Source organism: Ceratotherium simum, chromosome 36 (assembly GCF_057802395.1).
Source record: "Ceratotherium simum simum isolate JZ-2026a chromosome 36, ASM5780239v1, whole genome shotgun sequence".
NCBI classification, from domain to species: Eukaryota; Metazoa; Chordata; class Mammalia; order Perissodactyla; family Rhinocerotidae; genus Ceratotherium; species Ceratotherium simum.
The window spans coordinates 4,588,905-4,601,879 of NC_141935.1; the positions used below are offsets into that span (position 1 = coordinate 4,588,905).

Consider the following 12,975-nt stretch of genomic DNA (forward strand, 5'->3'; position numbering starts at 1 on the left):
GTGTAGATGTGGAGAGCTGACACGAGAAGGAGCATAGCTGCACATCTCCAACTAGCCTTGGGTCTCTGCCACACTGTAGTTTGTATAAAAATAAGCTCCTGTAGGATGAGGTCTCCTTTAGGAGATCAGACAGGTAATACATATACTTGAGTAATGATTCCATTATACTGTATTCAATGTCATACTTCATTTTCATGAGTTACATCCCATTGTAGGTAAAATTGTATTGGGGGCCTTAAAAGAAAGATGAGACATCAAGTGAGTGCCCACTCAAGTAAAGAACTATTTTTAGGAAAAAGCTATGTTCTCTTTTCTGAATGATATCCAATTTCCCATTTTTTTTTAGTTTAGCATTTGAGTTATACTGGGAATAAAATAATTTAGCAAAATAATGAGACTCAAATCAGTTTGAAATATAAACTCAGTAAAATCCCTTAAATTGCCTTTCCCTGTTCTCAGTTTGGTGTATAAACTGGGTCTTAGTCTCCTGCAGTCCCTTAAGGACAAGGGTATTTTTCTGCGCTGCATGAAATGGCTTTTGGATTTGACATAAGTCACTTAAAGGACCTTCAACTTTGATGAAAGTAAAAACCTACTCTGTTACTTCTACTCTAAAATGCGGGTAATGCCCCCTTACCTATGACAGAGAGTTCCTCCAGTCCCTTTCACCCCTAGCCGCGGGCCTCGTCCACCCGCCACACCATTTGTTCGCCAAGACACCCTGAGCGCTGGCCTCTCCATGCAAGGCATTTGCTTGTCCCATGCCTTCTGAATAACTTCGCTCCTCACACCTGGCAAACCACAACTCATCTTCAAGATTCAGTTGCCAGCCCTTCTAAGGCGTCGTCTTCAGCTCGCTCACGCGGCTTTACTGGCTCCAGCCTCTCTGCTTCCACAGCAATTAACAGTGGTGACTTGACTTGATAGACGGTTGTACAAACTCGGGCACTGGGTGAGGTGCTGGGTCACATCGGATTTAATCATTTGTTTATATGTATATATTCCTCCTTCAGACACTGAGTTTCTCAAAGGCAAAGATCAGGTTTAATCTTCGTACCCAGATGCCATGAAGGTTGCCTGACATGAATATTTATATAAATGAATTTTTTAAAAATTTATTTAAAAGACAGTAAATTTTTACTGAATAAGTGAAAGTATCTGAAAGAACTTAATGAATGTAAAAGGCTTTAAATACACAGCGCACGACTGTAACACTGATAGGCTCCAGGTAGAATCTAGCGGGGAAGCAGTGTAGTGTAGTGGAGAAGCGTCCAACTACACAGCACGGCGACTGCCTCTGCCCCAACAGCTTCCCGATGGGCGAAACAGAGAAATCCCTTCCACCTCCACTATCAAAGAGACTTCCCTAATCAACCACTGCCCCTGTGACAGCGACAGGGGAAGCACTGAACACTGTGCTCCAAAGCCTGACCTAGGCACGGCATTACAGAAGAATTCACCGCGTTCCCATACAGCCCAACAGAAAAGGCACGGGCTCTGGAGTCAGCCAGCAAGGCCTGGGCTCAAATCCCAGTTCGGATGCTCGGTATCTTTCTGAACTGGCCAAGCCAGCCAAATCTCGTTTCCTACTTCTATGAAATAGGGGAAAGCCCACCCAAAGAACTGTGTCTGAGTGAGATAACAGATGTAAGCACCCACGACAGCGCCGAGCCCACACGGGTGCTTACTTGAATTGAAGACTTTTCTCTCCCCAAGAGGGCCAGCAGGAACAGCTCTCTACCACCTCACTCTCCTGACGGGGCTCTTGTGCTCCTGGAGCCTACTTTACGTCCTCTGGTGTTCAAGACTGGAATTCTTTAGTCTCCGCCTGTATTTTCTTTTCTAGTCCTTCTTTCCAGGCCGCAATTGGAGTCTGTCTCTACCTACTGCTAGATTTCCCATATGCCAACGGCATACTTACCAGGAGTTCTGAGAATCACCCAGTCCTGGGCCCTGCCTTCCCGCGGGGACCCCACTCATCACATGGATTATCTTCCTATTCATGGATGGAGACAGCCTAACCCCTTGGTCAGACGGCTACCTGGGTGCGTACACCATATCTAACGATAGTTATTCTGCCCAAAGTTCTCTTAATAATTCTTGTGGGGGAGCATTTAATACATAAAACCATGTCTGGTGGCAATTAGGTTATCTGGTTGGAACATGCTTAAAATAAAGTTTAAAATCACAGGTAAACTGAAGAGGAGAAAAATCAGTTCAAAGCTCATAATCCCTGTGAGTTTGAAACCGCATGCTCTTCATGACAAAAGAAAACTGAAAGAAGGCACAGCTAATTTAGCACACAGTATCTTCCAAAATTACTAAATAAAGACTATATACCCCACATAACTATTTTCAAACAGATTCATTTTTGGAAGAAGTCTCAAAATATAACTAATTAATGGATAACAAACCAGAAGCCTACACAGGTTGTTTTTTAGTATTACTTTATTTCCAATTTACTAAATATAAGACATCCACAATTCCTTACTTAAAGGGTATAATTAAAACTGATCCTGGAAGCATTTATATTATATCTTTGTGGTAAATTATTAAGTTTAGCCTCTTGTGATATCTGAATCTATACACTAACAGGTTATATTATAAAGCATCCTGAAATCTCAGAAACATAAATATTCAAAATCACATATGACAACTAATAAGTCAAACCCTAGAGTGAACGAAGCTTTCTAGAACATCTTAAATGTTCTGGCTTCTTCTTAGTGAATGTCTTGTGGATCTGAACACATTCTAACCACAAAACACCAGATCTTGCTAACTAATTGGGATCAACTTCTACATGTCAGTCTGTGTTTACAGCTTCCTTCACAGAAATACTTTTCATCTGAAAATTCACTCTGCTTCGCCACTGGCTCTTATTCTCACAGGTGCAAACTCTTTAAACAATTAATAATTTCCTAGGACTGAATTAATTTCTTTAATTTGCTCTAAATTTGCAGGCAATGACATTTAATGAGCAATAAGATAATTCACGATAACAGTATGATGATAATTCTCTCTAGGGAAATCAGAGGAGTCACAGCATGCACTCAATAGACTCCCCAGAGAGAAAATTATGTCCTGATAATTCCCAGAGGTATTGTTATCAATGATCAAATAATAAGCCAGTATTAATTACAATATTTAGCATCATTAATAAGGTTTTCATTGTTACTGCAAACTCACCTCTTACTGATGATTTTCATATTTCAATTACATAAATTAATAAATTATATTTCATATTATTATTGAATTTATCCAAAATTTAAAACTAAGAAAACTTCAAAATGCCCTTCAATTTTACTTAGCAATAAAACTCATGCTATGATCTTGAAAAAGATATTACTCATCTCCAAACCACACAAACTAGAATATCCTTCTGACACTATCTAACACAATTCTATCATATATTACTTTCTACAAACCTCACCAGAAACCAAAAAAACAAAACAACACAAAAAAACCCCACATGTGCCAAAGTCTAATTATTCATGCTTCTTCCCATTTGAAAAACTTTCTCCCTAAATTTTCTTGAACTATTTCAAAAGTAACCTATTCTTAAAGACACTTAAGTGTCAGAGATTTACATCAGTCTGAACAATATGCCATTAATCATTATAACTGGCTTTTCATCCAACAAAGGAGGAAATTCAGTATAGCATAAGAAAATGAGAGGCCCAATATAACCAACCAATTGTCTAGTTAAACATTTATAAGATCCTGGTATTTGTATCATTTAATCATCATTGGCTATACTACCCGGCATAATAATTACTCTATCCAAATTATGTAACCAAAGATACTCATTATCTTTCCCAGCTCATCATGAGCAGCACAGTTAATTAATGACAAAGACACTACCATCTCCTCCACGCCCATGAACACCACCAGCTACACCCAGTAACATTAAACACAGAGAGAGAAAAAGCCTCTTACTGAGAGAAACAGAGATAGAAATAGAGACAGAGAGAAATAGATGAAAGATGTTTCTAACATTTATTCATTTAGTCCACAAATATTAACAGCGGAGGGGGTTAAACAAACACACAATACAAAAACAATAAAAAGACAATGAACAAATACATAATAGCATCTACTATTCATTTGTCGTGTTGAAGAACTATGCAGAGAAACAGAGTGATAAAACAGAAAATGAGTGAACAGTTATTTTAGATTGGGTAATTTAGCAATGCCCCTGCTGAGATGAAAAGACCAGAAGGAAAGGAAAGAGCAGCCACAGCAGAAAGAACAGCTGGAGAAAATGTCTTAGGGAAAGAATGAGCTTGGTGTGTTCCAGGAACAGCAAGAAGGCCACTGTGGCTGGAGTAGGGAGAACAGGGGGACAGTGGGCAGGAATGAGGTTCAAGAGGTAAACTGACAAATCACACAGTGCTTGGACAGCAAGAGCAAGGAGACTGAGTTCTAGGCAGGGGAGCACCGCACTGCGAGCCAACACACATTTTACAAAGACAACTCGCCACGCTGTGGGAGAAGGAACTGGAGAGAGACTGGGTAAAGCAAGTGCGGAGCTGGGGAGTCAGGACGTAAGGCAGTGGAGCTGAGCCGGGAGTTCCCGTTAGGTGTGGACAGCAGGTGGAATCAGGCTACGATCCTGAGGTGGAGTCAAAGGAACTGCTGATGAACTGAAGAAGAGGAGTGAGGGACAGAGAGAAATCAGGGATAACTCACAGGTTTTTGGCTTGAGCAGCTGGACAGATGGTGACACCGTTTACTGGGAGAAACAAGGCGAAAGGAGCAGCAGTTTGGGCAGAAGGTTGGTAATAACAATGTAATAAAGGGTGTAATGTGGGATACCAAAGCAAGCAACGGGGAGAGGAATCTGTGGGCAAAGACAATTATTGGCAGAACATTGTCACTGTCATCGTCATTACCATCATCATCATCTGAGTGCTAACTATGTGCAAGTATCATACTAAAAGCTGCATATCAACTCTGTGAGGTAAAAACTCTTCTTCTTCTCATTTATTGATAATAAAAGTGAGGCTTATTGCCCTCCATCACGTGGCTAGCAAGTGGGGATCCAGGAATTCAGGCAATCTGACTTCAGGGCTCAGGCTCTAAACCACCACACTGAACAGCCAGTCCCTCTGTTTCCTCCCAGTTCCTCTACATTCTCCTCCCAGAGATGCTGGTACCACAGGGTACCGCCCTCGGCCTCCTTTCTCACTTTGCCGACTCACTCTGGGCAATCTAATTCACTGCTCTGTCTCTCCCATTTGTTGGTTCTGGAAGTTAGTGCTGAGTTAAATTATTCCAGGTACTTTTCTCATCCTCTATCAGACACCCTCTCACAACCCCTCTAGAAAGGCCTCCTCCTCCATCCCCTCGTTCTCCTACACGGAATGAGATCCAGTCAAGGGGAAAAAAAGGATGCATAATTAAATTTATTCTATATAAATGTGGCTGAAGAAAGAAATAATTATCACAACTTCTAAATTTGGGAAATATTTGTTTTATGAATATTTAGTCAGAAAGCTGTGTGAAACATAACTATAGTCAAATGAAAAAGTCATAATAGTCGCATAATAATGATATAAAAGACAACAAAATACAAAGTGTGAAATAATACGACTGATTTCTAACAAACATATTTGAACACATACAGTCAACGTTGCTCTGCAAAACAGGGACCCTGGGAGGAATCCAGGAAGGCTTTCCATACCGAAAATATGCCTGAAATTCCTCCCTAAATTGTAATCAGAGGTAGTTTGTGAACGATATGAAAGTTACTGGTCTCATTTAAGAAGATATCTCATTTTGGTCAAAAGAAGAATACCAAGACTAACTGTTTACTTTATTCACCAAGTGAATACTTGGTTCTAAAGGATTTTGGAGTATTTCCAAATATCAAATTCACCCTCAAAAACAGAATAATTTTCATCACTGAATTATTAAAACCATATTTCAGGCTCTGAACATAGTTCCAAGTAAAGCTGGAAAACTATTTGACTAATGCCGGCCTCATCTTTGCCCACATTACTCTCAACAGACTGTCAGATGTTTAACTGTCATGGGAGGAAATGCAGAAATTTCCAAGAGAGCAGATGAGAGAATCCTAACTGCATTCCCATTCTTTTCAAAACCATCTAAATTTCTCAAGGTATTTCCTTTAAAATCTGAGGAACACTCACCCCTAAGTACATAAATATGAACAATCAATCTAAATTCAAAACTTAACCAAATTTTAAATATTTTGAAATCATTTCTCATTTGACAGCCTTCTTAGTATTCCACACTGCCACACAGTCTTTCCCTAAAAAACTCTAAAGTAACTAAAATCTACATATTAATATAGCTAACATTTAATTAGTTAATATTGATCAATATTAGGCTGGTGAAGAGGGAGAAACTAAATTAACTTTTTAGACATTAATTCATTTATCCAACAAACCCTTGTTGAGCACCCATATCTACCACTCACTGATGTAAGTACAATCTACAAAAGTGAACACTGCCCTGCTGGCAGAGGATATTCTTACTTATCAGAAGCACACTAGTATAAGGAACTACCACCCATAATCATTATTTTCCTGAGAGGAATCCTTCTGTTGTCTTCCAAATTATCTATTTCCTCTACTACAACATTTTCCTTAGGGTCTCTATCATGAAATGTAGCTCATATGCATTATAATGACCCTTATGCTCATTATGTTCCATTAGTAACTACATCTCCTTAAATACCACCTGAGACCATTACCTCAGCACCTTAGATTTGGAGATGAGGGAGAGCATGGTATAAGCAAGATATGGCTGAGTCTGAGTCCAAAATGCCAAATGCAGCTGGAGAAGTTAAAAGGAGACCAGATGACGCAGGACCTTCTAAGTCATACGAGGAAATGCAGAATTCATCCTAAGAGCAACAAAAGACCAGCTTTATAGGAGAGGAATATACTACAACATATACTTCAGAAAGACGACTCTTGCTACAATGTAAAGAATGGACTAGAAACGGTAAAACAAGAGGTAAAGAGATCAACTACCAAGCTGCTGCAATAATCCAGGCAAAAGTGACAGTAATCTGCAGTAGTTACAGTCAGCATGTAGAGAATTAGCAGATTCAATAGCTCTTCAGGGGGTAAAATCAAGAGGACATGGAAACCACCTAAATGTAGGGGAGGAAGTTCCCTTGTTGATAGATTGGGCACTAGATGGATGGAGGTACTAATCACAAGCAAAAGTGCAATCTTGGGTAGAACACAATAAATTTCACCTTGAAGACTAGGAGCTTGGGGTACCTATAAAAACATCACGAGTCACAGCGATTGAGGAGATCGGACTCCAGGAAATCAGCCAGGAAATGCATGAGGACTTTCTCTGTGAAGGCTACAGAATCGCTGGCTTGGAGTCAGACAGACCTAGGTCAAATCCTAGCTCCCCACTCACTAGCTATGCGGCAAGTCAGTTAATTAGTCTGAGCCTCAGTCTCCTCATTTGTCAAGTGTGAAAAATAATGCCTCCTATGGTTTCTGCTAGGATTAAATGAAACAGTGTATTCAAAAGGCATAGCACAGGGTAGGTGCATTGTAAGAACGCAACCATCAGCAGGTACTGGTACGGTAGCAGTACTGCTGCCCAGGACATAAGTGGGAGGAATGGGATAAGATGTGAGCCAAGTGGTCACATTTTCAACTAATGGGAGGGGTAATGAGGGGGTCAGAAGGCAATAGTTATAAGGAAGGTGACCGTCCTTTCGTTGGGTGAGTGACAGAAGCCTCAATGCAGCAGGTTTCACCCCTCCCCACCACGGAGAAAAAGGAGAAGCAGTGGTCTGAAAGAGGCACCATGTATGGAGAGGCTGCCTGTCCTACCTCCTGATCCTTATGGTACACGGGTGTAGAGAACAAGTGGCCTCCACTCGAGAGGGTTACAAGGGGAGCAGGGTCCTTGGAGGAAAGAGGTTTGTTCCAGTGGGAGGTGAAAAAAAAGTTCAATAAGAAATGGAGGAGGTAGGTGGTTACTTGTACAATATTCATTTAAAAGGTGGTGCTTGAAAAGAAAGAAAATGGGTTGATTTGACACTAACTTCGTATTCCTTCAACAAATATTTACTGAATGACTACTATGTGTTCTGGGTACCGTTCTGGGGACTGGGGATAAAGCCTATACTCTAGGAGAAGAAGGAAGACAATGAACAAAATAAAAAGTGAAAAGGTGATGAATTCTATGGAGAAAAATATGGCAATGAAAGCCCACTGGGCAGGTGTGAAGACTCAATTTTCAATGAATGATCAGAGAAGGGGATATCTAAATATATACGTGAAGACAACAAGTGAGCAAGCTGATGAGAAACTACCAGAACGTTTTCAACAGACATGATTTGACTGAATTTTCATATTTTATATTTCAATTTTATACAATTTTGTATTGACTTCTGTGTTGAGAGTAGACTGAAAGGAGGCAACGGTGGAAGCAGAGACCAGCTGGGAAGCTATGCAATAAGGTACGTGAAAAATCAAAATAACTCAGACCTGAGTGGTAGCGGCAAAGGAGGTAAGAAGTATTCTAATTCTAAATATATTTTAAAGATAGAGCCTATAGGATCTGTTAACAGATTAGACATGAGATGAGAGAGATGGGAGGAAGTCAGGACATCTCTAGGAGTTTTAGCTTGAGCAACTGAAAAGATGGACTTGCCAGTGCAGTAGAGAAGACTGTAGATGGGACAGTTTGGGGGGGAATATTTAGAGTTTGGTTTCAGACAAGTTAGGTTTAAGACATGCAAATTTGATGTCAAGTAGGCAACTGGACATATGAATTTGGAATTCAGGACAGAGGTCCAGATTGAGATATAAATTTGAGAGTCAACAGCATTTAGATCATATTGAGAATCATGAAGCTGGAAGAGATCACCAAGTAAGGGACAGAGACAGCAAAAAGGTCTAAAGCCTTGGAGATGCCATTGTTAGGAAGTCCAGGAGGTGAGGAGAAATCAGCAAAGGAGGGACCAGGAAGACCACAGAAAAACAAGGGTCTTGGAAGCTAAGCGATGAAACGGTTTCAAAGAAGAGAGCATGATCAACTCTATCAAATGGGGCTGATAATCCAAGAAAGATGAAGCCTAAGAACTGCCCACTGGACAGAGCAACACGAGGTGATGGGGCATCCTGACAAGAGCAGGTTAGGCTGCGGCACAGTGCAGGAGGAAGCCCATCTGGGGCACACTTAAGAGAGTGAAAGGAGAAATGGGAGAGAAAACTACAAATTAATCTTTCTAGGAATTTTGCAACAAAAGGCAGCAGAGAAATAGGTTAACAGCTGGAGAAAACAAGGACTTCAAAAGTTGTTTTCTGGTCTTGTTTTGTTGTTTAGGTGGAAGAAATAACAGCATAACAGTATGCTAATGGGACAGACCCAGTAGGGGGCTAAAATGAGTAGAGGATGGAGATGGAACAGTGTGGCTAGCTCATCTGATAACAGAAACGGCAGATCACATCAGTACGGATTCTGGGAGGAGGACATCCACCGTAGGAGTCTGCGGAAATTCTCTTCTGATTGTTTCTGTTTTTAAGTAAAATAGGAAGTCAGGTCAACAGCCGAGAGTGAGGATGGGAAGAAAGTGCTGGGGGTTTGTGGAGAGAAAAGACATGAAATAGTCTGAGGAGAAGGGGGAGTGAAGGGACCAAGGATATGACTGCTCAGCAGCATTAAGGTTTACTTGAGGTTCGTGGTCATGAATTTAAACGACGGCAAGAGTCCTCCTTCCCCAAAACAGCTGCTGCTCATTCTCTTGTACCCACATCAATAAAACTATTCAACGAAGTAAACTGTAAAAAGGAGAACATTACACCTAAATTTCTATAGACTTCCAAAAATAGATGTGCTATATGACAAGTACCCTGGCAAAGTCAATTTATCAAAGAAGCAAGCTAAATGACAACCCTTATTTTATAAAGCAAGTAATTCTGTAAAATAAGCTAAAGAAAGGTAAAGGCAATATACTTATCATGTCCAAAAGTCTTACCACTCAATAAAGTCCATTGGGGGCTACTTGGCTCTGACCCACAATGCACCCAGATTACTACCCTGGACAGGCTACGAGGTAAACTTCCTCTCATCTCTCTACACTCACTTCACAGAGATGCAAATGCACAAGTGGGTTGTAGTCTGGCCTGCCGTGAACTTAGAGGAATGGTCAGTCTACCTCACTGCTTGGGCTGGAAAACTCCAAGACAAGATCCTCATACGTTCCAAGCTGTGAAAATAAGGAGTGCCTGTTTGCCCACCTGAAGATCTGGGATGGTCTTTCATAGGCAGCCAAAGTGTTACACTAGATATCTTCAAATTTACCAACAACAGTGATAACCTGAGCCCTGATGATCGTTAACAACTAAGATTAATCCTCCCTCCAAGCGCTCCCAGAAATTCTTAGAATTATACTCTGATTATAACTTTTATATTTAACTTTATGATAAAAAGTGAATGTACCATAGCCCTCTTCACTCAATGACCATAAATCAAAATACTCACAAAATGTTAGTTGTAAACTTCCATTGTTTAAAATTAGTCTCAGTAAAAAGTAAATATTTTACTATTTCTCTATCACCATCTTTTATACAGTCCGTATTTTTTTTAAATTAAGCTAAGTCAATTGTTCCACAAACAAGAGTCCTAAAGCAAGGAGAATATACAGGATAAAAATCTAGTCAAAATATCCTTTCAGTATATTCTAGGCTTTAGTGGAAGAAGTCAAAGAATGAAGACAGAAAATCAAAGGAAGGTAAAGAAAGAGAAGCTAACAGAAAAGATTTTCCCTAAGTTCAAGAGAATGACAGTAATGACAAAAAAAATTAATAAAGATACATAAATCTCACATTCTAAAAAAAAAAAAGCAACTCACACTGTACTAAAAACGAGACCACACATTATACATTATGGAGTTACAGTATTCATCTCAGAATAAGAAAAAGAAAGACATGCCAAGGATATACACCACCCTTCTTTATAACAGGGACTTGGTATCTGACACTCAGAAAGCGATTTCCTTGGTTTCTGTTTACGTGCAGACTGATACTAGCATTACAGAAGCAATAGAAGTCACTCGCGAACCATATGTTGCCGCATCACCCCCGTTACTGAGGCCAATGGTGTGGAACAAAACAAAAGAAGGCTGTCAACCCCGGGCAGAGGCTGTCCTTCGCCAACCTTTCAAAGAATGCTACTAAGCGCAGGAACATTTCTCAAAGACTTAATAAGCACTAACGCCTATAAGTTCCTGTCAGGTCATCTTTCTCTCACCGTCTCACACCATCAGTCTGAAGGCAGAGGGGGAAAACATCCCCCTCCTCCCCCGCCGGCCACGGGCAGCTGGCACCTGGGCGGACACCTGCCTGTGTCCCCAGGGAGAGGGGTCCGCCCACAGGGAGCAGCAGCAGGAGGCATGAACGAATGGAGCGGTGGAACAGGCGGCAGAACCACGCGCAGAATCTTGACACGGATGCTGTGTGGCTGCCCCAAGTCTCACTGGAAAACAGCGGCTCTGGTTCCGGCCCCCTACCACCACCCGACCTTTCCTGGGTGATGAGTCAGTAGGAGGCAAAATAAAAGTGCTTGTTGTTTCTTCCCTTTGAAAAGTAGGGCTGTTCAAACCGTGAATTTCAAAATCACAGCATGAACCACCTAACGTTTAGAGGTGCATCTTTTACCTTCTGCACTAGAAACAAAATAATATGAAACAATAGTGTTTCTGTGTGTAAAACTGGTACTAAGATATGTCTACATCTAATAGACAGAAGTTGCTTATTATAAGCTTGATAATTTATGACCATAACAAAATACAGATGGTAGATTTAAAAAACTGAAATTTTTTGAATCATCTTGAAATTGAAATATTGGCCTTACTCTAAGCTAAAGGGTCTTTTTTCTGAATACAGAGACTAGGTATAACAAAGAAAAGCAATGTACAAGTCAGTTAGGTAAAGGGCTAATTTAAACATATTCATTTGATGGAGTCCCTGGTTGGTTTCAATGACGTGTACTCATGGAGCCCCTGATACACGCAAGAAAGTGCAGCATCACAGGGCATCTAAGGGAAGTCAGACACGGTCCTCTTCCTCAAGGAGACTTTAACCCAATAGGAAAGATAAGGAAACCGTCCACATAAAAAGACAGGTGTCAGAAGAGACATACAAAGAATGTATCATCAGGTTTCCAAGAAAATATATTACACTTAGAAAATCAGAATAAGCTTCATAGTAAAGATGGCATTTTAGATGGTCCTTGAAGGATGGGCAACATTTCAAAAACGGGAGACAAAGATGGAGGGTGCAAAATTTGTAGGCAGTATTTTCTGAACTGTGCTTCACAGGCACTGATTCTGAGAGAACAGATGTGCTTAAAAAAAAAAGAGCCCCATAGTCAAATTTAAGTTTGGAAAACAGTACACCCTGTATCCCCCTCTTGGAAATTCACAACGTATGTCAGCATGGGGAAGGCTCTGAGGAAGCACTGCCATCAAGTAACTGTTTAATCCAACTCTCCCAAACTTAGCTGACTACAGAACTCATTTGAAAGAACCTCTATCAAGTCTTCAATTTCAGAATTACTATCTAAGCAAAACTAGGACGAGACTAGCAGAGTAAATTTGCAACATATTGTAGAATGCCTCAAACACCAAACTGAGAAACACAGTCTTTACGCGTAACAGAAACAAAAATAAGGTGCTGGCCCTGCACGGGGGTGTCTGTTATTTTAAACATGTTTTATATATTCAGCTTTATGGCCAACATCCATAATGAGTACGGGATGCTGAATAATGAATTTCAATACTGTGCATACATTTTTTTACTGAAACATTCTTTTTACTTAATTTTATGTTACAAAAAACAAACAACTACATAAGAGGAGAAACACACTACTAGTCAGAGCAAGCGAAAAGGTAACCATAATGGAAGGCAGCTGTGGAAAACGCAGGAGCAGCCCGCCTAAGCAAAGATGGGCACAGAATACAGACACTCC

The 12,975-nt window shown here is 40.5% G+C and overlaps 1 protein-coding gene across 2 annotated transcripts in view; it reads right to left on the minus strand.

Moving 5' to 3' along the window:
* The window catches only part of NEK7 (NIMA related kinase 7), a 147,756-nt gene that overhangs the window by 74,244 nt on the left and 60,537 nt on the right, over window positions 1-12,975 (minus strand). The window lies entirely within an intron of this gene.